Source organism: Natator depressus, chromosome 20 (genome assembly GCF_965152275.1).
Source record: "Natator depressus isolate rNatDep1 chromosome 20, rNatDep2.hap1, whole genome shotgun sequence".
Taxonomy (NCBI): domain Eukaryota; kingdom Metazoa; phylum Chordata; order Testudines; family Cheloniidae; genus Natator; species Natator depressus.
Genome location: NC_134253.1, coordinates 212,424 through 239,040, shown reverse-complemented (window position 1 = coordinate 239,040; position 26,617 = coordinate 212,424). Strand labels below are relative to the sequence as shown.

The following is a 26,617-nucleotide window of genomic DNA, read 5'->3' as shown; positions in this document are numbered from 1 at the left end:
CTGATGGGACAGGAGAGAAGCAGCAAAGTGTGGGAACCAGAGAAGGCTTTTGTACCTCAACTTCAGCTTGAAAAGGCTGAATCCCTGCCTTTATCAACAGACTTCTCAGAGCCTTGGGTGAGTCCTGGGGGGATGAGAAGCCTGGGGGCTTTCTTAGAGTCCCCAGGGTGGATGGGAGAAGCCTGGGACCAAGAGTCCCCAGGGAGGGTGGCAGATGGAAGGGGCCTGGAGTCCCCTGGGTGGGTGGGAGGAACCTGGGGGCCTGGAGTCCCCAGGATGGAAGGGAGCCTGGATCCAGGGCTGAAGTAGCCTCAGGTGAAGAGCTCCAATGACCTGCACACACTTCCAGTTGCTTGTCACTGAGCAGCCGGCAAGGAACTGGATCGAGCTCATGATTCAGCCACCAGGGAATCTCCATGGCATCTCCTCAACCCAGCCACTATCTGACCCAACGAGGGAGGATGGTCCAGTGGTTGCAGCACTAGTCTGGGGCTCAGGAGATCTGGGTCTAATTACTTGCTTTGCTACCAGCTTCCTGGGCAAGTCCCTTAGTCTCTCTGTGCCTCAGTTCCTCCTGCATATGTGACAGAGGTGAGTAAAGAATTGCAAAGACTTTCGTTATTAGGGGACATAGAGGCCCCAAACCTAGAAAGAGAATCTTGGTCCCTTCTCCTGTCCATGCCAGGCCTGAATCTCTGCTCCGCCCCTCCTCAGGCTAGCTGGGATTTCAGTCACAATGTCTCCCTCCAGGACTTGGAGTGGCTCTGGTCATGTGGCCTGCTTTGTCTTCTTTGCCAGCACAATGAAGATCAAGAGACACTGAGAACTGTTCCTGGCCCCAGCTCTGACATCATGACCCTGTTCCTATCATGACACCAGCTGCTGGGTTCCACCCCTCCTGCTGCTGAGAGCATCAGTAACATGAGCTAATAAGATGCTTCTCTTTCCCCTTTGGGTTGGAATATGGGGAGGTAACGGCCAGCAGCTGCTCAATTCATGCCCAGCCTTGCTGGGAGACTGAAGAGGAAACAAGCCCTCAAGGAGTGAGTGGTGGGAGAGACTGGGGGGAGAGCAGGGCTCTGGAGCCACCCAGATCCAATACACTCTGCTCTGTGCAGAACAGGTCGGGCACTGGGGCACCAAACCAGCTATGTTTGCCGAGGGAAACCTCCCCAATGCTACGGTGCTTGACCTGTTCCTTATCTGCCACACTTGTCCAGGAGCGCCCCCAGACATTTTCTCCACGGTACGCAGCTTCAATCCCTGCTGCAGCTGCTGGCCCCACTGCCTCGTCTGCTGAGTCCATGGCACACTCAGCCCTCACCTTGCAGCCTGCCCCCTCCACGTGCAATGTCATCCCCCTTCCTGAGAGGAGACACAGGCTGCTGGGAAGGGGGAGAAGCCAGGCAGGTTCCCAGGTGGGGGGTCCTGGTGCAGGACCTGGCCCCATGCCAGTAGCAAGGAGGAGCTGTGCTGGCCACCCCACTGCCCAGTATGCCCACTTAGGTTTGGCCCTGTGGCCCCTCTGATGTGATGGAGGACCACAAGCCAAACCTGAGCAGTGCTTCAACCTTTCCCCATGTGTTCAGGGATCACACCACCACTCACTCAAGTTTGGGAAACTGAGGCACAAGGTCAGTCAGTGATTTGCCCATGGTTACACAGAGAGTCAGCAGCTGATTTGGAACGAGGACCCAAGAGTGCTGGCTCCCAGGCCCCTGTTTTAATCATTAGACCCCACTGTCCTCCCAAGGTTGGGAAGAGAACAGAGGAGTCCTGGCTCCCAGACTTTTGCTTCCCCACTAGACCCATTGCCTTCCCCATTAGGCACCTCCATGATGTGCTCTGAGCTATCTCTGTGATTGTGATGAGCTGCTCCATGCTCAGGGGATGTGCTACCTGCCTTCCCCCACTCTGCCTCCTGAGGTTGGGCCTCTGGAGCTCTTACAGCCACTGCTGTAAAAGGGCGTGGACATGCTCTGGGTCCGTGAGCTGTAGGGCAGATCCCCCTCACCCTGTTACTACAAAGGGTGACTAATAGAAGGCTCTTCCTCTTGCTCTGTCCTGCAGCTCAGGGCGAGACCGTGGTCTCATGCATCAAGATGTGCAGGGTTCTGGCTAGAAGCCACAAAGGGCTAGTGGATGAGGCCTTCCTCCGCTGCCACTCCCCTGGAACTCTGATCCCAGCCACCTCCTTCCTGGAGTCTGAGAGACAGGGGTCCGCAGGGCTGGTGGGAAGTGCAGAGAAAGCAGGCAGAGCTGACAGCGACAATGGCACATTTCACAGCCTCTCATGCTTTAATTGCTGGAGAGATCGAAGCCTGGACGGAGATATCACAGTGATAAACCAATCCTCAAGAAGGCGGGTAGAAAACAACACGGCGAGCGCCACCGTACCCCAATCCTGAAACACATACCAGAGAATCACCCTTTCAGAGCCAGACCAATTCATTTAATAACCAGTATCAAATACTCCCCTCCTCCCTTTGGTAGCATCACCAAGATCCAGTGACTAGAGCAGGGGACTGGAAGCCAGCACTCCTGGGTTCTCTCTGAAGCTCAGGAAGGAAGAGATGTCTAGTGGTTGGAGATGAGGACTGGGAGCGATGTCCAGTGGTTAATGCACTTCCTGGCCTTTTGAGAGCTGCTGATTAATAATATTCACCTTCTTCCTAACATGGCAGCTTTAGCGAGGATGAGGGGAGGGGAAAACAGAGGCTCCCTGGATTCTCCTTCAGGTGGGGGCTGATGGGAGAAGGGTTGTTTCCTGCCCAGAATAAGCAGTAATGGGGTATGAGGGTCTGAGTTTGCTCCCAGTGTAATCGGTTGTGTGGAGCAGCTGGTCTCTCTCATCCCCCGCAGGAGCTGGAATCGATCAGGATTCAAGTGAACAGCTGTCCAGAGTAATCAGGAGTAGAATCCAGGGAATGAATATCTGATGGGGCAGCATGATGACACCAGGAGTCCATGGAGTCCTGCCTTCTCAGGGGGTCTCTGCCACATCACCCTGGGCTCTAGCAGAGAACAGCGTGGAGCGTGCATTAGAAGGACAGCCTTAGGGTGCAGGGAAGGGGAAGAGGCACAGTTCAGAACACACCAGGCTCCACTAATCCCTAGACTGAGACAGCTCCCCCATCCTGAGACCCCCTGATCTGACCCTAACCCCAGGGGCTGGGGAGACACTGGTTATATTCCAGCACTGGCAATTACATTTGCCCTCCGTAGACTCCCCAACATCAGTGCTAGGCAGATCTGAGATTCTCTTTCATGTCCCATCCTAACACTGCTGTGAGGCTGCGAAACAGCCAATGTGCTCCAAACCAGAGTGCAACAGTATGCAACAGTATGCAACAGTTCCTGACTGTATGTATATACATGTACAGTCTGTATATATTACACACACACACACACACACTGTTCAAGATGAGATACATAGATACTCCTTTAGGGTGAAAGGTCCTACAATGTAATTTATTGTTGTTATGATTTATTATTTGCTTAAGACCTGCCAAACTCAGAGCCAGGTGCCCGATATGTCACACAGAGCCCAATACCCAACATGCCATGTCACACAGAGCCCAGTACCACACATGACACATTGCACAGAGCCCAATATCTGACATGTTGCACAGACCCCAGTTCCTGCCATGTCACATGGGAGCCCGGTATCCAACATGACACATCACATGAAACCCAGTACCCAAAATGCTACAAGGATCCCAGTACCCTATTCAACATGTCAAACGGAGCCCAGTGCCTGACTTGGCATGTTACATGGAGCCCAGTACTTGACACATCACTCGGACATGACACGACACAACACAACACGATATGTCACACAGAGCCCAGTACCCAATTCAACACGTCACATGGAGCCCAGTACCGACACATCACATGAAAGTTACTCTGGAGACACTTACTTTGTTTTCCTGTAAACACCCTGACAGGGAGGGGAAAGGAACAAGTTGTTCCTGTCCCCAGATTTTATAGATGCTTCCAAAATCCACTAAGTTTGTCCCTGAAGGGAGCCCTTCCCTCCCCAGACAACACTTGCAATCAGGAAAGAAAACCAAACATTAGGCTGTTTTAAGGAATGAGATGGGGATGATGTGGAGCATATCTAGCTGCCGTTAGAGAATGCAATGGCACCCCCCCACTCAGAATATTGTGTTCAGTTCTGAGCACCCCACTACAGAAAGGATGGGGAGATTAGACAAGGGATCTTTCTCCAGCAGTGTACAGGGCCACCAACAGCCATACAGGGCTGAAGATGAATTCCCTCCATCAGGGCAGGGCAGGTTATAATTCTCCATGAGGGGGTTCCTTACATTTTCCTCTGAAACATCTGGTGCTGGCCACTGTCAGGGACGGAGTACTGGATGGGCCCATGTCTAATCCCCAACAGCCTACTTGGTCAGGTCTGGAGTGGGGGTCTGGGGAGGAGCCAGAGCTGCTAGCTTTCATAGATTCATAGATATTTAGGTCAGAAGGGACCATTACGATCATCTAGTCTGACCTCCTGCACAACGCAGACCACAGAATTTCACCCACCACTCCTGCAAAAAACCTCACACCTATGTCTGTGCTATTGAAGTCCTCAAATCGTAGTTTAAAGACTTCAAGGAGCAGAGAATCCTCCAGCAAGTGACCTGTGCCCCATGCTACAGAGGAAGGCGAAAAACCTCCAGGGCCTCTTCCAATCTGCCCTGGAGGAAAATTCCCTCCCGACCCCAAATATGGCGATCAGCTAAACCCTGAGCATATGGGAAAGATTAATCAGCCAGATACTACAGAAAATTCTTTCCTGGGTAACTTGGATCCCACCCCATCTAATATCCCATCACAGGCCATTGGGCCTATTTACCATGAATATTTAATTACCAAAACCATGTTATCCCATCATACCATCTCCTCCATAAACTTATAGAGTTTAATCTTAAAGCCAGATAGATCTTTTGCCCCCACTGCTTCCCTTGGAAGCCTATTCCAAAACTTCACTCCTCTGATGGTTAGAAACCTTCGTCTAATTTCTAGTCTAAATTTCCTGGTGGCCAGTTTATATCCATTTGTTCTTGTGTCCACATTGGTACTGAGCTTAAATAATTCCTCTCCCTCTCCGGTATTTATCCCTCTGATATATTTATAGAGAGCAATCATATCTCCCCTCAACCTTCTTTTAGTTAGGCTAAACAAGCCAAGCTCCTTGAGTCTCCTTTCATAAGACAAGTTTTCCATTCCTTGGATCATCCTAGTAGCCCTTCTCTGTATCTGTTCCAGTTTGAATTCATCCTTCTTAAACATGGGAGACCAGAACTGCACACAGTATTCCAGGTGAGGTCTCACCAGTGCCTTGTATAACGGTACTAAAACCTCCTTATCTCTACTGGAAATACCTCTCCTGATGCATCCCAAGACCACATTAGCTTTTTTCACGGCCATATCACATTGGCAGCTCATAGTCATCTTATGATCAACCAATACTCCAAGGTCCTTTTCCTCCTCCGTTACTTCTAATGGATGCGTCCCCAGCTTATAACTAAAATTCTTGTTATTAATCCCTAAATGCATGACCTTACACTTCTCACTATTAAATTTCATCCTATTACTATTACTCCAGTTTACAAGGTCATCCAGATCCTCCTGTAGGATATCCCTGTCCTTCTCTAAATTAGCAATACCTCCCAGCTTTGTATCATCCGCAAACTTTATTAGCACACTCCCACTTTTTGTGCCAAGGTCAGTAATAAAAAGATTAAATAAGATTGGTCCCAAAACCGATCCTTGAGGAACTCCACTGGTAATCTCCCTCCAGCCTGACAGTTCACCTTTCAGTAGGACCCGTTGTAGTCTCCCCTTTAACCAATTCCTTATCCACCTTTCAATTTTCCTATTGATCCCCATCTTATCCAATTTAACTAATAATTCCCCATGTGGCACGGTATCAAATGCCTTACTAAAATCTAGGTAAATTAGATCCACTGCGTTTCCTTTGTCTAAAAAATCTGTTACTTTCTCAGAGAAGGAGATCAGGTTGGTTTGGCACGATCTACCTTTTGTAAAACCATGTTGTATTTTGTCCCATTTACCATTGACTTCAATGTCCTTAACTACCTTCTCCTTCAAAATTTTTTCCAAGATCTTGCATACTATAGATGTCAAACTAACAGTCCTATAATTACCCGGATCACTTTTATTCCCTTTCTTAAAATAGGAACTATGTTAGCAATTCTCCAATCATGCGGTACAACCCCTGAGTTTACATATTCATTAAAAATTCTTGCTAATGGGCTTGCAATTTCATGTGCCAATTCCTTTAATATTCTTGGATGAAGATTATCTGGGCCCCCCGATTTAGTCCCATTAAGCTGTTTGAGTTTCACTTCTACCTCAAATATGGTAATGTCTACCTCCATATCCTCATTCCCATTTGTCATGATACCATTATCCCTAAGATCATCTTTAGTCTTATTAAAGACTGAGGCAAAGTATTTGTTTAGATATTGGGCCATGTCTAGATTATCCTTGACCTCCACTCCATCCTCAGTGTTTAGCGGTCCCACTTCTTCTTTCTTTGTTTTCTTCTTATTTATATGACTATAGAACCTTTTACTATTGGTTTTAATTCCCTTTGCAAGGTCCAACTCTACTTGACTTTTAGCCTGTCTCACTTTATCCCTACATGTTCTGACCTCAATAAGGTAGCTTTCCTTGCTGATCCCTCCCATCTTCCACTCCCTGTATGCTTTCTGCTTTTTCTTAATCACCTCTCTGAGATGCTTGCTCATCCAGTTTGGTCTACAACTCCTGCCTATGAATTTTTTCTCCTTTCTTGGGATGCAGGCTTCCGATAGCTTCTGCAGCTTTGATTTAAAATAATCCCAGGCCTCCTCTACCTTTAGATCTATAAATTCTTCAGTCCAATCCACTTTCCTAACTAATTTCCTTAATTTTTGAAAGTCAGCCCTTTTGAAATCAAAAACCCTAGTTGCAGATTTATTTTTGTTAATCCTTCCGTTCAGTTTGAACTGAATTAGCTCATGATCACTTGAGCCAAGACTATCCCCTACAACCATTTCTTCTATGAGGTTCTCACTACTCACCAAAATCAAATCTAAAATGGCATCCCCTCTAGTCGGTTCAGCAACTACTTGATGAAGGAATCCATCAGCTATCGCATCTAGGAAAATCTGAGCCCTATTATTATTACTAGCACTCGTCCTCCAGTCTATATCTGGGAAGTTACAGTCTCCCATGATCACACAGTTTCCATTAGTATTTACTTTATTAAAAACATTAAAAAGGGCTCTGTCCATATCCAAATTAGATCCCGGCGGTCTATAGCACACCCCAAGCACTATCCCAGGGGAGGCTCTAATAGTTTTCTTCCCCAATGTAATTTTTGCCCAGACGGACTCAGTCATATCCATTTCATCGCTTCTTATTTCTTTACGTTCTACCTCATCCTTGATAGACAATGCTACTCCACCACCTTTGCCTTTATTTCGGTCTTTCCTAAACAGCACATACCCCTCAATACCTGTAGTCCAGTCATGACGACTATTCCACCATGTTTCTGTTATCCCTATAATATCTGGTTTCACTTCCTGCACCAGTAGCTCTAGTTCCTCCATTTTGTTACCTAGGCTCCTCGCATTAGTGTACAAACATCTTAATTTTTGCTGTTTGACCTCACTCACATTCTGTACCCTATTAGGCAGGTCATTCTACAGCCAGTATAACCTATTAGACTGGTGTCTACACTGCCCTTCCTCCTACCCACGGCTGTATCCTTTCTTACTTCGTTTTCTTTCCTCTCAATGCTAAAATCCGGCGTGGAGATTATCTCCCAACCATCTCCCCCAAATTCCTAGTTTAAAGCTCTCTTAATCAGTTGTGCCAGCCTCCATCCTAGAAGTCTATTTCCTTCCCTACTCAGATGAAGTCCATCCCGAGAGAACTGTCCTCTGTCCATGAATGGTTCCCAGTGGCCACACATCCCAAAGCCCTCCTTATAGCACCACTGCCTAAGCCATCTGTTGATAGTCATAATCTTGTCACACCTTTGTTGCCCTTCTCTAGGAACAGGCAGAATCCCACTAAAGATCACCTGAGCCTCGATTTCCTTAAGCGTCTTCCCCAGCCTATCATAGTCTCCCTTAATACTTTCCAGCGAGAATCTAGCCGTATCATTTGTTCCCACATGAAGGATAATTAGGGGATTCTTTCCTGCTCTCTTTAGAATCCTTTTCAACCTCAGGTCTACATCCCATATCTTAGCACCTGGAAGACAGCACACCCTCCTATTCTCTGGATCAGCTCTGGTTACAGGCCTATCTATTCTTCTCAGTAAAGAGTCCCCAGTCACATAGACCTGCCTTTTCCTAGTGACGGTGCTATTCTCCAGGCTATCCCCTGTTCCCTCTGGCTGCAAGTTCTTTCCATTCCTATTCTCCCTTGTAATCCTCTTTAACCCATCCTGTATCCTCCTGGGGCTCATATTTGGTGTAATCTCCATTAACTCTTCCCCTTTTCCTATAGGACTAGCTGCTCTTCTCTTCTTCCTTGCCCTTCCACCTTCAGTGACTACTTGCTGAGCCCCTTCTTCATTTTCCAACTCCGCAAACCTATTCTTGAGCTCTATTTCTCCTTCACTAGCCCGTCTTTTCCTCTGCCTGGTTCTTTTAGTCACATGCTTCCACTGACCACTTTCCTCACCCAGTCTCCCCTCAGAATTCCCCAGCCCTGATTCCACCTGCAAGTCTGAGCTTTTCCCTTCAGATACCTCATGTCTTTGCTCCATAATCTGCTCAAACCCCTTCCTAAACTCTACCAGACTTTCCACCTGCATCTCCAAACCTCGGATCTTTTCCTCCATCAGCTCTATCAGACGGCATTTCATACAGACAAAACTCTTACCAGGTGCCCTCTCCAGGATCATGTACATACCACAGCTTCCACATCCAGTCATTTCCATTGTGTCTTCTGCTACATGGGACACTCCCACTGCTGCCTCTGTATCTGTCATAGCCTTGCCACCTAAATCCTGTTAATCTGGGAAAAACAAACCACACCCAAAACACCACCTCCCACAGCAAAAAACAAACAAAAAAAACCCAAAAAACCAAACAAGCACCACAAGACAAACTCCCCTTTCAAACTCCCACTCAAACTCCCCTGTTTACAGGCACTAGGATCCTCCAAGCCCACTGTTATTTTCTGTCCCGACTAGAGAGGGGCCAGTGCAGTGCTGCCAGGAGCCCCTTCCATGCTGACAGGCTGGGACCTCCTAGGCAGCATCAGCTGGGTGAGTCAGAGCCAGGGAGAACCACGGGGTCTGTCTGTGTCCAGTAGCCTCAATTCAGAATCCTCTTCATAGCCATCTGAGACAAGTCCTGCCTGATCCCTACTGAGGGGGCAGCGTGCTCAGGTCCAACCTCCCGATCCTGCCCTGGCCTCTGGGTGAGTTCAGCTCCAGGTCTGATGGTCACAGCTCAGCAAAGATCAAGGGGCCTGTGGCTGCTCCACTGACCTCCTTCTTCTGGACTTCCTCCTATTGGGTACCTGTTCCTCCAGAGGCCACAAGATGGCAGCACCTCACTTCAGTCTGCCAGGAGGGGGTCTGCTGGGCTGGGATTTGGTTGGGCTCCTTGGGCTGGCAGAACAGAGTGCTGGGCACACAAGATGCTCTGCCGTGCAGTTAGGAAACAGTGAGAATGTGTGTCAGATCCCAGCCATGGAGTTAAAGGTGTAGGGAAGGGTGTACGGAATCTACTGTCCCTCTACTACTTCCAAGACCCCTTTTGTCGGTTAGCCCCATGTCAGGTTGGACCCCTCACACCTTGTGCTCCCCACGCTGGGATTAGGGGGGAAATGAGTGACTCTGAAGAGTAAATGTATCTGCCCACAGTGAGACAGAGGACACACTCCTCCACTGTACAGTGAAATTATACTAGAGCCCCTTCCCTGCCTTGGGAGAGGAGGGGAATTCAGTCTCCATTCAGTCCTTGGCTAATGAGAAGCCAGTCAGTGGTTTCCTGACATGGAAACCCATGTCCTAGGAATTGGGCTGAGAACAGCTCACTCATTTCACACTACCAAATGGCTTTGGGCTCTAGTGACTTGAATTTAAACTTGCACCCTAAGGGGAAAAAGTTTGATGGCCAGTCTGTAAGCCAGCCAGGTGCCTCCTGCCTGGCCCAAGAAGCTGCATCCCAATGCCCACCATCAGCACCTCTGAGAAAAAACCAGCACGTGCCAGTTGGCCCCAGCTGCACCCCTGGAAACTGCTTTGCTAATGCTGCAGCACAGGGATGCTTGTGCCTGTGGGAGAGATAGGAACGCACAGTGGAGCAGCAGGGGCTGCTCAACTAGAAAGTGAGTGGATGTCTCAGCCCAGTTCATCATTTCACTTGGGGCTGTCTGAGAAACTGAACAAAGAATCCAGCACTTGTTCTCTCTCTCTTTCTCACTCATTTCCCTCAGTTAGCCTGGTGAGAGTGGCTCTTGCTCATCCGTATGCCTAGCTCACGGTACTCGTGCTCCTCAGCAGCGGTTCCACACTCTTGAGTTGAACCATCACATCCCCTGATAGCAGAGACCTCTCTGGTGTGCATGCTGGGGGGACATAGCATGGGGAAGCCAATTGATATGGTCCCCTTCCCAGATCTGACAGCTTGGGCAGCTCCGCTCAACGGGACTGCAGGTGAGTTAGGTGATCTCCCGTTCAGACCAGGGTTCAAACCATGGTATGTTGGGAGTGCAGTCCATAACTCTCTACACAGATCAGGTTTAAATCTAGAGCATGGCGCCTCGAGGGTATAACTGAGGTTCAGAGCTGGAACAATAATACATGGCAGGGGGAGCCCCAGACCCATACAGGCAATGGAAGCCCTTCTGTCCCAGGATGGTGTGAGCCCAGAACTCAAGTCAAGGATTTGTCCTAGCACAAATGCATAGCTGCTCTAGCACATTCCTGCCCCCACCTCCCATCAAAGCTGCATGGATGCTGCTCCCTGACTTGCTCTCTAACACCAGCTTGGGGACGTGGGGGCAAGGGGGGATCACCCACGCAGCTCTGATCAATGCCTGGACTAATCTTCTCTTGCCACCTACACCTCACCTTCCCAGCTCCAGGCTCCCTCTTATCAGATCCTGCCACCTTGCATCTGTTCCCTTCACTGGCCGAGCTGAGTGTGGCTTGTGTTATCCGGCTCTTTATCCCCGAGATTAGATGCGTCACAGTGGATTAGCATGTCACATTCTAATGCAGAAAAATTGATGATTAAAGCAAAGTTTTGCCCATGTATAATTCACCCCATCCCTACCCTTCCACACCTTGTCTCCATGGGCTCCATGGGAGGGAGGATGCCTCCATGTGTCCATGCACCACAGTTAGGATAGAAGTAGCTTCCCTCACCCTGACACCCTAAATTGGGGCTGGGGAGATTAATCCTAGGGTGCAGGAGAGCTATGTGGCTGGATGGGAAATCCCCAAGGGAGAGGTCAGCAAACCCAGAAAAGACAGTGGATAGGGGTGGGGGTGGAAGAAACTGGTGGTGGGGGGGACAGGACACGAAATGAACTGTACAACAGGGATAATCCCAGCATCCATCCCATAATAACCTGGACAGTCTTTCCTGTCCTCCAGCCCATAACACCCTGGGGGCAGCTAGCCCCAGCCTCCATAGTAATCAAACCCTAGGGGCTGCCCCATCCCTCATCCCTTCACGGATGGATGTAGCTGGTAAGCTGGAGTTACCTGGACACAACCATGGTCCCAGGCACTTGCACCCTAGCTTTGCAGACACTCTAAGATGCTCACCACTCTACTGGGAAGTGTTAAGAATCAATTTTTTAGCACAATTTTGCAATTATTCACAGTGTCTGGTAAAGGGGGAAGCAAGAAAGCCAGCAAAACCTTCATGTTCATGGCCTAGGGAAGGTACTTGCAGGAGCCTTGAGACCCCGGAACAGTTCCGGACTATACGGACAGCTAAGAGAGCCTTATGGTGCTACCCTGCAGTTCTGGGACCCTTAGTGTCTGAGCACATAAAAAGATCCTGCAGCCTTAGGGAAAGTAGAAATCCATCCAATGCCCACAGCCTCTGCATTTCCATCCTCCGACCTGACTAATCAGATGAGATAAGGAAATGCACCTGGGGGAGAGAGGAAGTGCAGGGGAAAAGATGCAGAGCATGGTGGGGACACAGACTGGGATTGCAGAGGCGAAGACATAAGGGATATGGGGGGAGAGATGGGGAATGTAGAAGGGGAGAGATGAAGAGCATATGGTTGTAGCTAAGGCTCTCTTCTAATGCAAGTGAAGCAGGAATTGCTGGGCCAGGCAGTTCCACTGTCCTTGACTCATTCTGTGGCCACAGGTGCAGCAGGATGGCTCAGGGCAGTACCTGACATTACACGCCATTGGAGCTGCAGATGCACCAACACATTTATGTGCATGTTCTTCCCTTTCATTTCCCCAGAGCTTCAGCTGTCAAGGGAACCCTGCTCGTCCTCTGGACCCCAAGCCCACCTCCTGGGATATGTGCACCTAACACCCTGCCCTTGGCATTAGCCTGTGCCCTGTGGATAAGATGCTGAGTCGGGCCTCCTAGATTCTCTTCCTGCTGATGGCGTAGAGTGTGACCTGTGGATCAGAGCCAGAGGGGAATTGGAAATCAGGGTTCCATCCCCATCTATGGGAGGGAGTGTGCTGCCAGCCGCAAGTCAGGCCTCTGGGGTTCTTGTCCTGCTGTGCTGCCTGGCAGATTTACCTGTGGCTCAGTGAGGTCAGTTGCTGGAATTTACCAGCTCCGCACTAGAGGAGTCACAGACCCAATGTGCTATCAAAGGAGCCATTTTCATCCTTCAGTCCCAGAGCTGGAAATGCCAAACACTGCAGAAAGTTCACCATGCTGCCACCAGCACCACATGCCCTCTCTCCCCAGGGACATTCCCACTGCTTGGGGGGAGCTGGAGAGTCTCCAGACCACGCTGGGTGACCCTGGGAACAGGGATGGGTCCTGGCCCGATACCTCTCCCTGAACCAGGCAGGAAGGCAATTCCAGGATTATCAAGAGAGTCTAGACAGGGTCAGAGACACTGGGAGCAGTGGGCATGAAGCAGGCATCCCCCCCCCACCCCCCCCGGGACAGATGTTCCCCTGATCAAACCCTATGGAGCCTTTGGGAGGCACAGGGAGAGGAGGGGAGATGGGGCTGGGTAACAGTGGGGCCTAAAGGGAAGAGTGTTGAGAAGACCCAGGGCTGTGGGCTCAGCAGAAATCCCTGGAGGGGAGGAGCTATGGGAGCAATGAGGCTCCTGGGAAGGGGCAAGCAAGGCAACCCCAGGGGGAGGGAAATGACAGGGCTCTAAAGTGGCAGGGACCTGTCCCATGACAGTAGGTGTGGAAGTGGTTTCCCTTCGTGGTCTCTGCCCCATGTGTCCCCAGTGGAGCCCCCTGCACTACTTTGCTCTCTGGCTGAGCCCCAAGGAGCATCTCCGATCCCAGCAGCTGGAACATCTGAATAAGGTCAAAGCGGAGGTGAGTGGCTGCACTGGAGAGTCGATCAGAAGGATGTGCCAGCCCACCCTGTCTCCCCATCTATCCTGTCTCCCACTCCACTTGACCCTGTCCTGTTCTGTCCCACCCCATTCTTCCCAGCCTGGATCTGTCCTGTCCTACCCCAATCTGCCCATCTGTTCTGCTCCTCTCCCACCCTGTCATATTCCCCCAACATCATCCCAATCCCTCCAGTTTGTCCTGCCCCCTACATCTCACCCCACAACACCCCAATCTCCCTGCCCTCATTCCCATCCTGTCCCCCTACATCCGATCCCACCTCATCCTTGGCTCCGTGGTTTCATTCCCCTATATCCCACCCCACATGGCCCCAAACTCCCTCGCCTCATCCTGTCAGCCCTGTCCCATCCCCCTACAACCCATCCCCTATCACCCCAATCCCCCTAGCTCTGTCCCTTTTAATCCATGTGACTCACAGGCTGGTCTCCTCTGGACAATAAACCACCTAACAGGGCAGGAAAACCAAACAATGATGGATATTTATGTTACTACCTGGCACTCCAGCCCACTGTGCCCCACTCCCACAGGCAGAGCTGTCTGGGGGCACCCAGGCATCTTTGTTTGAAAGCCCTGCAAGTCCTGGGGTTCCTGGAACCCGATGGGGACCTGGACCTGGGGGCACAGGCAGGCTCACAACTCCGACTCACTTCCCTGACAAAGGAGCCCACACAGGAAAGGAATTTGGAACAGCAGTGTGGATGCTTAAGAGAGATGGAGAGGGGAAGGAAGGGAGGGAGAGAGAAACGGGACAAAGGCGGCGGTGCGATGTAGAGGGAGAGGTTGCTCACCTTGTGCAGTAACCGGAGTTCTTCAAGATGTGTGTCCCTACAGTGCTCTACTTGAGGTGCACATGGTGCCTTTGATTGGGGATTTTCAGTAGCAGATCCTGTTCGGACTATGCATGTACTCTCCCTTCTAGAGAGATGTGTGGGCACGCCGTCCTCAGTTCCTTCTCCACTATGAAGTCCCAAAGATGAGACTCCAAAGCAGAGGGGACGGAAGGTAGGGACTAGAGCACCCAAAGTGGGACACATCTCTAAGAATTCCAGTTACTGTGCAAGGTGAGTAACCTCTTCTTCTTTGAATAGTGTCCTTATGGGGGCTCCACTTCAGGTGACTTCTAAGCAGTATCTGCAACGGCAGGAGGATATGGGTAGATACACATAGAAAATGCTTTTTCTCCAAGGGATGAGAAATGCATTTCCAAAGATTGATGACCCAGACTTGCTCTCAAGCAGAATTTCTTGAACTTTCCGCTGGTGGCAGCTGCAAAGAGGTCCACTTTTGGAAACCCCCAAATTAGAAACATGTGTTTGACAGTCTGAGAGTCAAGTTCCTGCTCATAATCTTGGGAGAAATGCCTACTAAGATTGTCAGCCACAGTATTATGAATGCCTGGAAGTTAAGGGTTGACTTACACCAGTTCCAGAGATTCACTGCTTTGGCACAGAGGGGGATTTCCCTCCCTCCCCCGATGATGATGTATGTAAAATATCCAGGTTATGTTGTCTGACTTGATTTTCATGCATTGGCCCCTGATGTTGGGGAGGAAGTGTATACAGGCATTCCTGACAGCTCTTAATTCCAGGAAACTGATGTGAAGATGAGACTCTTGGGTAGACATTTGCTGAGAATGGTGAGTGTCCCTAGATGTGCTCCCCAGCCCACAAAGGATACAGCCAAAGTTATGGTGACTGTTGGAGGAGGTTGGCTGAAAGTAACTCCTGCACACACTTTGGAAGGATCTTTCCACCAGCTGAGTAAATCCAGAACTAAACAAGGGACAGAAGCCATCCTGTCTAGACTGTGTTTGTTTGGAATCTAAACTGTTCTGAGCCATCCCTGAAAGCAGCAAAGGTGCAACCTGGCATATTGGGCATGCTGCCATGTGTCCCAGTAGTTGAAGGCAATTTCTTGTTGATGTCTGTGGGCTTATTTGAAACCTCTAACCTTGAAATTTGGAGAAGAGCTTAAGTCCATAAAAAGGAAGGTCTTCTCAGTGTTCTGGCCCTCCCTAGGAAAGCTAGACAATGTAGCAAAGATATGCAATAAAGGTGGAGCAGGCTGCAATGTCGGCTGCATCTAGGGAGGCTTGCAACAAGACTCTTACTAAGAGCTGACCTAGAACTGTGATGGCCTTGAACTGCTCACAAGGTTTCACAGCAAGGTGGTCAATAAAACAGTTGAATTTGTCATAATTGGTATAGTTGTACTTCGCCATTCGAAAATGAGGTGCTCTGCTTCCATCTCTCTTTTGGCTCCAGCCCAGCTCCTGCTCCACCCCTGCAGCCTTGTTTCTGCACAGCAGGGATCCTGTGCCTTTCCTTTGCACTTTCGATCTCAGCAGACCTTCCCCGTGCGGGCCTTGGTGGCACCAACCCTCTCCTGCGGGTGCAGCCCTTGAGTGTACAAGCTCTCACACAGACATGCGAAAGGGATGAAATGTTCTAAACTCCCTCTCGTGCCTCTAGCAACTAACAAAGAGCCTCAGCATGGCTCTGTTTAGCCCTTGCTTGGGTTATCAGCCATGGTGCCTGACATCTGCTGTAACAGACTTTAATAAAAGGCACATTATGGTGAGTAATGCGCTAAGTGGACTTCATTACGGACTCAGTGCCTCCTTGGCTCCCATTGTTTTATATTATTTTATATCAGAACAGCCTTATCTCCCCTCCAAACGCTTCCATTTAAACCCCATTAATCTTTCAAATCCTCCCTGCTTTTCCCAGACCTGTGCTGCTGAGCACTCTCCCAGACTTCCCCAGCCCATCCTGCCATGCCTCTGTCTGTGGCTACTTGCCCTGCCACTATGCTGTGCAAAGCTTCCAGCACACAAATGTTTATGCCTCACAACAAGCTAGGAGGAGGCTCCATGCTCCCATGTCATTGGCTTCCAATCAGAGTCTCAGTTTCCCGTTCACCCCAAGGCGCAGGGACTGCTTCACCCACTGCTAAGGCACAGACAGCGCTGTCCAGCAGCACGTAGCGATGCTGCACAATGGCTCAGGGCAGGAGGTGAAGTGGAAGGGCACCTGCCCCACGTATCCTCCCAAGTGAGCCCTCCTACAGGGCACATTCACGGCTCATTCTGTCTTTAGCCTTTGTGTGGAGGCGGGTTACAAGGGGTAATTAGCATCACTGGAGAGGTTTGGAGTTGGGCTGAGACCTGTCACACTCATTTCAAAAAGGTCAAAGCCACCAGGTGGCAATGGCTGTCCATCTGGTTCTCACCCAGCAACTTAGAGGTGAACTTCTCCATATGACCCATATCATCCCACCTACTGAGGCCAGGAGCACTGGCAAAATCAGAGCCATGAAAGGTCTGTGTGTTTTTCTGTTTACCATCCAAATGTGGCACCAGGAATCCTGGTTTGGGGCTCAGACACCCATTGCCAGCTCTAAGCCCCAAGCAAACAATTTTAGATGAGTGAGAGCCCCCCGAAAGCAAGCGGTTATCCTGCACGCTGGGCCGCACCTGCCAAGCTATGCTAATCCTGTGTTATCAGCCAGCTGCAGCCTTCTGAGTGAAATCACTCTCTGCCCTGGGCCTTTGTTAAACACCCTGGGATCAAATTCCCTGTGATGTTTAACGAGAATCAACTCACATCAGGAAATAATAAGGGGATGACAAAGAGAAGAAAGAGGCAGCAGCAGCTCCAGCCACTGGCCTACTGGCTGGGAGGGACTGTCCCGAGCACTTCAATCCCAGAACTGGCAGAGCCAGCACAATGCCATTATGGAGGGAAGCCAGTGCCAGTGTAATCCCAGAATAGAGAGAAATTAACCCCAATGTGATCCCAGTTGAGCAGCACCTACGCCCAGTATAAACCCAGTCTGAGCACCAGCTAGGCCCAGTATGAACCAGTATAAGAAGTTAATTTGAATATATAAACCGTAAGCAAACAGAAACTAGTCCTCATGTAAAACCAGTAGAGTCAGCACTGAATCCAGATTGGAACTAGCACAGCTAATGCTGTCCCAGTATGAAACCAGCTTCTTCAGTCTCATCCGGTGTTCAGAACTAAACCATTATGGACAGAATCAAACCAGTCAAAAGAAGCTGATCCTGGTATGAGCAATGCGCCACATCAGGACTGCAGCAAACTCCCGAGAAGGGTGGCAGCAGCAGGACAGCAGTGAGCATAGGAGGCATCAGGGTGAAGCCAGCTGTGATTGGACTAAGGCCTGGTCTACACTACCAAGTTTTGTCGCAAAAACTGCCATTTGTCCACCCAAACAGTGAGTGCGTACACACTGCGAGGCAACTTTTGTCAGGGAAAATGTCCAGTTTTGGTGACAAAATACACCCACCCTCATGACAGATTTACATCTTTTTCTTCTACATTTTTGTCGACAAAGTGCAAGTGTAGACACCATGCTTCATTTCATCACTTTAATTGGCTTTCAGAAGGTGTCCCACAATGCCCATCCTGACTGTTCTGGTTAGCAGTTTGAACAGATTTCTTGAGGCTTGTGTGAAAACGTTTATGACCGGGACACGCTGCAGTGCAGAACGAAGATATAGGAGCTGAGGCAAGCGTACCATAAGATGAGGGAGGCTACAGAGCTGGATGCTATCCTCAGCAGCGACCCCACCTCCATCACCAAGAGCCCCGTGGATACTTCAGAGGGCACGGAGGCAGCGGAAAGAGGACCTAACCCAGAGAACGAAGTTACTGATGAAGAGGTGGTGTTAGATGAGGATGTGCAGCTCCCAGTGGGGTCGCCCAGTGGTGCAGGCAGCCAGGAACTGTTCTTCACTCCAGAGGTGTTTAGCCAGTCTCAGCAGTTGCTCTCTGGTGAGCAAGAAGCAGGAGATGAGACTCCTGTTAAGTGACTGTGGCTTGTGTAGTGCGTAGGTGAGTTCAGGGCATAGTAATATGGGAGGCTGGCTGTGTTTCTGTGAGCTGGACATTTCCCTGTGTAGCTAATCAGTACAGCAGAACAGAGTGTTGATGAACGCTGAGATCTCACGGGAATCCTCCAGAGAGATCTCCAGGAAAGTTTTCTGGAGGTACTTGGCAATCCTCTGCCAAAGGTTCCGTGGCAGAGCAGCTTTGTTCCTTCCCCCATTGTAGGAAACTTTCCCGCACCGTTTGGCAATCAGTTGTTGTCAAGGTTCCTCCCCCACTCTGAACTCTAGGGTACAGATGTGGGGACCTGCATGAAAAACCTCCTAAGCTTATCTTTACCAGCTTAGGTCAAAACTTCCCCAAGGTACAAAATATTCCACCCTTTTGTCCTTGGATTGGCCGCTACCACCACCAAACAAATACTGGTTACTGGGGAAGAGCTGTTTGGACACGTCTTTCCCCCCAAAATACTTCCCAAAACCTTGCACCCCACTTCCTGGACAAGGTTTGGTAAAAAGCCTCACCAATTTGCCTAGGTGACTACAGACCCAGACCCTTGGATCTTAAGAACAATGAACAATTCTCCCAACACTTGCACCCTCCCTTTCCTGGGAAATGTTGGATAAAAAGCCTCACCAATTTGCATAGGTGACCACAGACCCAAACCCCTGGATCTGAGAACAATGAAAAAGCATTCAGTTTTCTTACAAGAAGACTTTTAATAAAAATAGAAGTAATTAGAAATAAGAAATCCCCCCTGTAAAATCAGGATGGTAAATACCTTACAGGGTAATTAGATTCAAAACATAGAGAACCCCTCTAGGCAAAAACCTTAAGTTACAAAAAAGATACACAGACAGAAATAGTTATTCTATTCAGCACAATTCTTTTCTCAGCCATTTAAAGAAATCATAATCTAACACATACCTAGCTAGATTACTTACTAAAAGTTCTAAGGCTTCATTCCTGGTCTATCTCCGGAAAGACAACATGTAGACAGACCCACAAACCCTTTGTTTCTCTCCCTCCTCCCAGCTTTTGAAAGTATCTTGTCTCCTCATTGGTCATTTTGGTCAGGTGCCAGCGAGGTTACCTTTAGCTTCTTAACCCTTTACAGGTGAGAGGAGATTTCCTCTGGCCAGGAGGGATTTTAAAGGGGTTTACCCTTCCCTTTCTATTTATGACACGCCCCCCAAATCTCAGCTAGGGTGAAACACTGGCTGGGATTTCTTCCTGGAGCTCTAGGAAAACAGAGTTAATAAGACACATGCATCTCTAAATATACTACCAAGTACATAAAGACTAACAATATTTTCCACATCTCAAGGACGATTTTAACCAGTTGATTCTGGGAAACTTTCACGTGAGAGTGCATCAGCCACTTTGTTAGAAGCTCCTGAGATGTGTTGGATGTCGAAATCAAAATCTTGGAGAGCTAAACTCCACCGAAGAAGTTTTTTGTTAGTTTCTTTGACGGTGTGAAGCCACTTCAGTGCAGCATGGTCGGTTTGCAGGTGGAAACGCCGTCCCCAAACATATGGGCGTAGCTTTTCCAGAGCGTAGACAATGGCGTAACATTCTTTTTCAGTGATTGACCAGTTGCTTTCCCTCTCAGACAGTTTTTTGCTGAGAAACACTACAGGGTGGAATTCTTGATCAGGTCCTTTCTGCATTAAAACTGCTCCCACACCACGCTCGGACGCATCTGTGGTTACTAGGAACGGTTTGTCAAAGTCTGGGGCCCTTAGTACAGGGTCAGACATGAGTGTCGCTTTAAGCTTGTTAAAGGCCTTCTGACACTTTTCGGTCCACTGCACAGCATTTGGCTGTTTCTTTTTGGTTAGGTCTGTCAGTGGGGCGGCGATTTGGCTGTAGTGCGGTACAAATCGTCTGTAATAACCGGCCAAGCCTAAAAAGGATTGAACCTGTTTCTTTGACTTTGGGACAGGCCACTTTTGGATAGCATCCACTTTGGCCTGTAGGGGGCTGATAGTTCCTTGACCCACCTGGTGTCCAAGGTAAGTCACTTTGTTTAGGCCTATTTGACACTTCTTAGCCTTAACAGTTAGTCCTGCCTCCCTTATGCGCTCAAGGACTTTTTGTAGATGTTCCAGGTGGTCTGCCCAGGAATCCGAAAATATGGCCACATCATCAAGGTAGGCGACTGCATATTCTCCTAATCCCGCTAGGAGACCATCTACAAGTCTTTGGAAGGTGGCGGGTGCATTTCGCAGCCCGAAAGGGAGTACATTAAATTCATACAGCCCGAGATGTGTGGTGAAGGCTGACCTTTCCTTGGCAGATTCATCTAGCGGTACCTGCCAGTACCCCTTGGTTAAGTCCAAGGTAGAGATGAACTGGGCCCGTCCCAGTTTCTCTAATAGTTCATCTGTGCGTGGCATTGGATAGTTGTCTGGGCGAGTTACAGCATTTAGCTTACGGTAGTCCACGCAAAAACGTATTTCCCCATCTGGTTTGGGAACTAGAACCACTGGAGATGCCCATGCACTTTCAGAGGGGCGGATTACACCCATCTGTAACATATCCTGGATCTCCCGTTCTATAGCAGTTTTAGCTTGAGGAGACACTCGGTAAGGTTGGACTCTAATTGGGCGAGCATTACCTGTGTCAATGGAGTGGTATGCCCGTTCAGTCAGTCCTGGGGTGGCTGAGAACGTTGGCGCGTAGCTAGTGCACAGCTCCTGGATCTGCTGTCGCTGCATACGCCCAAGGGTCATGGAGAGGTTCACCTCTTCCACACCACCAGCACATTTCCCTTCGTAGTAGACACCTTCAGGCCACTCAGCGTCGTCTCCTCCCTGGGCTGTAAACTGACAAACCTTTAATTCTCTGGAATAAAAGGGCTTTAGAGAATTAATATGGTACACCTTAGGCTTTCGGTTGAAGGTGGGGAATGCTATGAGATAATTAACAGCTCCCAGGCGCTCCTGGACCGTGAATGGCCCTTCCCACGATGCTTCCATTTTATGGGCCTGGAGCGCCTTTAAGACCATGACCTGGTCCCCTACTTTGAAGGAACGCTCTCTGGCATGTTTATCATACCAGGCTTTTTGCTCTTTTTGAGCATCCTGTAAGTTTTCTTTAGCAAGGGCTAAAGAGGTTCGGAGGGTGTTTTGTAGGTTGGTTACAAAGTCCAGAATGTTAGTTCCTGGAGAAGGTGTAAATCCCTCCCATTGCTGCTTCACCAACTGCAATGGCCCCTTAACCTCACGGCCATATACAAGTTCAAATGGGGAAAACCCTAAACTGGGGTGTGGTACAGCTCTGTAGGCAAAGAGCAACTGCTGCAACACTAGGTCCCAATCATTGGAGTGCTCATTTACGAATTTACGTATCATGGCCCCCAAAGTTCCATTAAACTTCTCCACCATGCCATTTGTTTGATGGTGGTAAGGAGTGGCAACCAAGTGATTTACCCCATGAGCTTCCCAAAGGTTTTTCATAGTTCCTGCCAGGAAATTAGTCCCTGCATCTGTGAGGATGTCGGAGGGCCAACCTACCCTGGCAAAAATGTCTGCTAGTGCCTGGCACACACTGTTAGCCCTGGTGTTGCTTAGAGCTACTGCTTCCGGCCATCGGGTGGCAAAATCCATGAAAGTCAGTATGTACCGCTTTCCTCTGGGTGTCTTTTTCGGAAAAGGACCCAGAATATCCACAGCTACTCGCTGAAATGGAACTTCAATGATGGGGAGTGGCTGGAGAGGGGCTTTGACCTGGTCTTGGGGCTTTCCCACTCTTTGGCACACCTCACAAGACTGGACATAGGTAGAAACATCCTTGCCCATTCCCTCCCAGTGGAATGACCCCCCCAAACGGTCTTTGGTCCGGTTCACCCCAGCATGACCACTAGGGTGGTCATGGGCTAAGCTCAAGAGCTTGGCCCGGTATTTAGTTGGAACTACCAACTGTCTCTGAGGATGCCAGTCTTCCTGGTGTCCACCAGAAAGAGTTTCCTTGTATAAAAGTCCTCTTTCTACAACAAACCTGGATCGATTAGAAGAGCTGAGAGGCGGTGGGTTGCTCCGTGCCGCCGTCCAAGCTCTCTGGAGGCTTTCATCTGCTTCCTGTTCGGTCTGGAACTGTTCCCTTGATGCTGGAGACATCAGTTCCTCATTGGATTGTGGACCTAGGCTTGGTCCCTCTGAAAGCGATATAGGGGATGGAGCTGTTTCTGTTGACTGTGAACCGCTCTCCGCTGGTGCACTATGTTGGGGTTCAGGCTCCGGCTGAGCCTCTTGTGTCGGGTTATCGGCTGCTGCCAGTTCAGGGTCGGTGGGGCCCTCTGGTGTTGAGGTTGCAAGTACTGGATTCAGTGCTGGCAATGGGTCTGGTGTTGGTTGTTCGGCTGGTTCCGGTTCTGGGACTGGTTCCGTCTGGGTCTCTGGGACTGGATCCACTACTGCTGTTGCAGACATTGGTCTGGGGTCCGGGTCTATCACCTCTGACCGGGTCCTGATAGAAGTTTCCGGAACAGAGCTAGGCCTCACGGCTTGTTTAGCCTGGCTGCGGGTGACCGTTCCCACCCTCTTGGCCTGCTTCACATGATTGGCCAAGTCTTCCCCCAACAGCATGGGGATGGGATAATCATCATAGACTGCAAAAGTCCACATTCCTGACCAGCCCTTGTACTGGACAGGCAACTTGGCTGTAGGCAAATCGAAAGAGTTGGACTTGAAGGGTTGAATCGTCACTTGGATCTCTGGGTTGATTAACTTGGGGTCCACTAAGGAAGCATGGATAGCTGACACTTGTGCTCCGGTGTCCCTCCACGCGGTGACCTTCTTCCCGCCCACACTCACAGTTTCCCTCCGCTCCAAGGGTATCTGGGAGGTATCTGGGCCTGTGGACCTCTGGTGCGATTCCGGTGCAATGAACTGTAATCTGTTGGGGTTCTTGGGGCAGTTGGCCTTTACATGCCCCAGCTCGTTACATTTAAAACATCGTCCAGCTGACGGGTCACTGGGGCGAGGAGGGTTGCTGGAGAACGGGGTGGTGGGACGATAAGGGGTCTGGAGGGTTCTTTGGGAGGTAGGTGGGGCTTTGGGCGGCCCCCGGTAATAGGGTGTGGCCTGGGGTTGTCCCTTCTGGTCTCCGCTCCAACTGCGACCAGTTTTTTTCTTCTCTGCCACCTCCACCCATCTGGCTCCAATCTCTCCTGCCTCGATTACAGTTTTGGGCTTCCCATCTAGGATGTACCTTTCTATTTCTTCAGGAACACCCTCTAAGAATTGTTCCATTTGCATTAGGAAGGGCAAATTTACTGGAGATTCAACACTTGCTCCGGATATCCAGGCATCCCAATGTTTCACAATGTGGTAGGCATGTCGGGTAAATGACACGTCTGGTTTCCACCTTAGGGCTCTGAACCTCCGACGAGACTGCTCGGGTGTTATCCCCATTCTGACTCTCGCCTTGGATTTAAACAGTTCATACTTGTTCATGTGTTCTTTAGGCATTTCAGCTGCCACCTCAGCTAAGGGTCCACTGAGCTGCGGCCTCAGCTCTACCATGTATTGGTCAGTAGAGATGTTGTACCCAAGGCAGGCCCTTTCGAAGTTTTCTAAGAAGGCCTCAGTATCATCACCTGCCTTGTAGGTGGGGAACTTTCTGGGATGGGGAGTGGTACCTGGAGAAGGATTGCTAGGGTTTGTTGGTATATTCTGCTGAGCCTTTACCTTCTCCATCTCCAGTGCATGCTTCCTCTCTTTTTCCTTCTCCTCCTCCACATGCTTCCTCTCTTTTTCCTTCTCCTCCTCCACATGCTTCCTCTCTTTTTCCTTCTCCTCCTCCACATGCTTCCTCTCTTTTTCCTTCTCCTCCTCCACATGCTTCCTTGCCTCCATTTCCCTCCTGTGGGCAGCCTCCTGTACCTCCTTTTCCAGCCGCATGAGTTCTATCTGTCTTTCATGTTCCTTTTGTTTTTCCTCAGCCTGAAATCTGGCTAATTCCATCTTTTGTTGTGCTGTGGATTCTGTCATCCTAACCTCTCTGTTTTTAACTAACTTTACACCCGAGGTTTAGAAATAAACAAACAAAACTTGGCTGTAAAATTTTGCTGTGCTGGAATAGAATACCTATTCTCTGATAGTGATTGTCAGCCTACAGAAAAAGACAATTCCCTTGTCTCTGCTCTGGGCCCAAATCAAAGCAAAAACTTCCAACTACTTTGAAACCTGTTTACCCAGCCCAAAGAAAAAACAAGTTTCCTTTTTAAACTTGTGCTCCTTGTAAAAAATCAAAATCCAAAAAAAAAAAACCCTGCCACTTTTGTCTCCAGGCAAATGGGTAGAACACCCCTCCTTCTATTTACTTTTAGGGAAACAAAAAACTCTGGGTTGGAAGACTGTGAATTTCCCTGCAGGAGTTAAGTACCCTGCCTCCAGGCAAAGAAAACCTGCAATTCACAAAGATAATCCTCTTTTGTCTCTGCTTGGCCACAAAGCAGAGAAAAACAAGCTGCTTTCAGTTTCAGCTGCTTCTGGACTTCCTTTTTTTTTAAAATCTGTATTTCTAGTTCAAAAAAATCTCAACTGGATCTCAAAATGATTTCAGGTTAATCCCACCACTATGCCACCATGTCAAGGTTCCTCCCCCACTCTGAACTCTAGGGTACAGATGTGGGGACCTGCATGAAAAACCTCCTAAGCTTATCTTTACCAGCTTAGGTCAAAACTTCCCCAAGGTACAAAATATTCCACCCTTTTGTCCTTGGATTGGCCGCTACCACCACCAAACAAATACTGGTTACTGGGGAAGAGCTGTTTGGACACGTCTTTCCCCCCAAAATACTTCCCAAAACCTTGCACCCCACTTCCTGGACAAGGTTTGGTAAAAAGCCTCACCAATTTGCCTAGGTGACTACAGACCCAGACCCTTGGATCTTAAGAACAATGAACAATTCTCCCAACACTTGCACCCTCCCTTTCCTGGGAAATGTTGGATAAAAAGCCTCACCAATTTGCATAGGTGACCACAGACCCAAACCCCTGGATCTGAGAACAATGAAAAAGCATTCAGTTTTCTTACAAGAAGACTTTTAATAAAAATAGAAGTAATTAGAAATAAGAAATCCCCCCTGTAAAATCAGGATGGTAAATACCTTACAGGGTAATTAGATTCAAAACATAGAGAACCCCTCTAGGCAAAAACCTTAAGTTACAAAAAAGATACACAGACAGAAATAGTTATTCTATTCAGCACAATTCTTTTCTCAGCCATTTAAAGAAATCATAATCTAACACATACCTAGCTAGATTACTTACTAAAAGTTCTAAGGCTTCATTCCTGGTCTATCTCCGGAAAGACAACATGTAGACAGACCCACAAACCCTTTGTTTCTCTCCCTCCTCCCAGCTTTTGAAAGTATCTTGTCTCCTCATTGGTCATTTTGGTCAGGTGCCAGCGAGGTTACCTTTAGCTTCTTAACCCTTTACAGGTGAGAGGAGATTTCCTCTGGCCAGGAGGGATTTTAAAGGGGTTTACCCTTCCCTTTCTATTTATGACAGTTGTACAGGGACCAAAGCGGCACATAGGTGAGCAGCACAGGGTGCAGGGCGGAAGCCACAAGCATGGAGGAGTTGTACCCTCTTTTCCCTGCTTACCCTTAGCAGTGAGATGTCTGCTAGAATTACCCCAGCCTGTGGAAAAGTGTGGAAGGATTTTAGAATTTGTTCCCTAGAATGTTGCAACACCACCTTCGTAAAGAATCTGTGCTCTTTTCCCCATGCGGAACCCCCCAACCCTGCCAACACTCACCATGCTTTGGGTGTTCACAGAGATGTGTGCCTGGCTAGGGTCAGTGAGAAAGTGATGGCAATGTTGCAAAAGGTGTATTTACCAGAAATGTTTCAATGCTGTGTGTAAATTTAACAATCCCACTTCTGTGCATTGTCTCCTGTGCTTCACCAGATGTGGCCTTCAGGAACGCACCCCGGCTGAGCATGTCCCCAGATAAGAAAGCATCCAAGACACAGCAAAGAAGACATGTTCCGGGAGGTCCTGAAGTGCTCCAATGCAGAAAAAAGGGAACGCAAGGAGTGCTGGGAAGCCGAACGGCAGGACAGAAAAGAGAATCACACGTTTGTTAAGGACACTACTGAGCGGATGATTAAAGTAATGGAGGCGCAAACGCAGATGCTGAAGTCCTTAATAATGCTGCAGA

General features: G+C 49.1%; 1 protein-coding gene and 1 long non-coding RNA gene across 2 annotated transcripts in view; one reads left to right on the top strand and one right to left on the bottom strand.

Moving 5' to 3' along the window:
- Nucleotides 1-26,617, bottom strand: part of ASIC1 (acid sensing ion channel subunit 1) — a 118,323-nt gene that overhangs the window by 35,028 nt on the left and 56,678 nt on the right. The window lies entirely within an intron of this gene.
- On the top strand, nt 69-26,617 carry LOC141975360 (uncharacterized). The gene is made up of 3 exons (XR_012635897.1): nt 69-117; nt 14,502-14,643; nt 26,365-26,617. It is a non-coding gene; the product is annotated as an uncharacterized LOC141975360 (long non-coding RNA).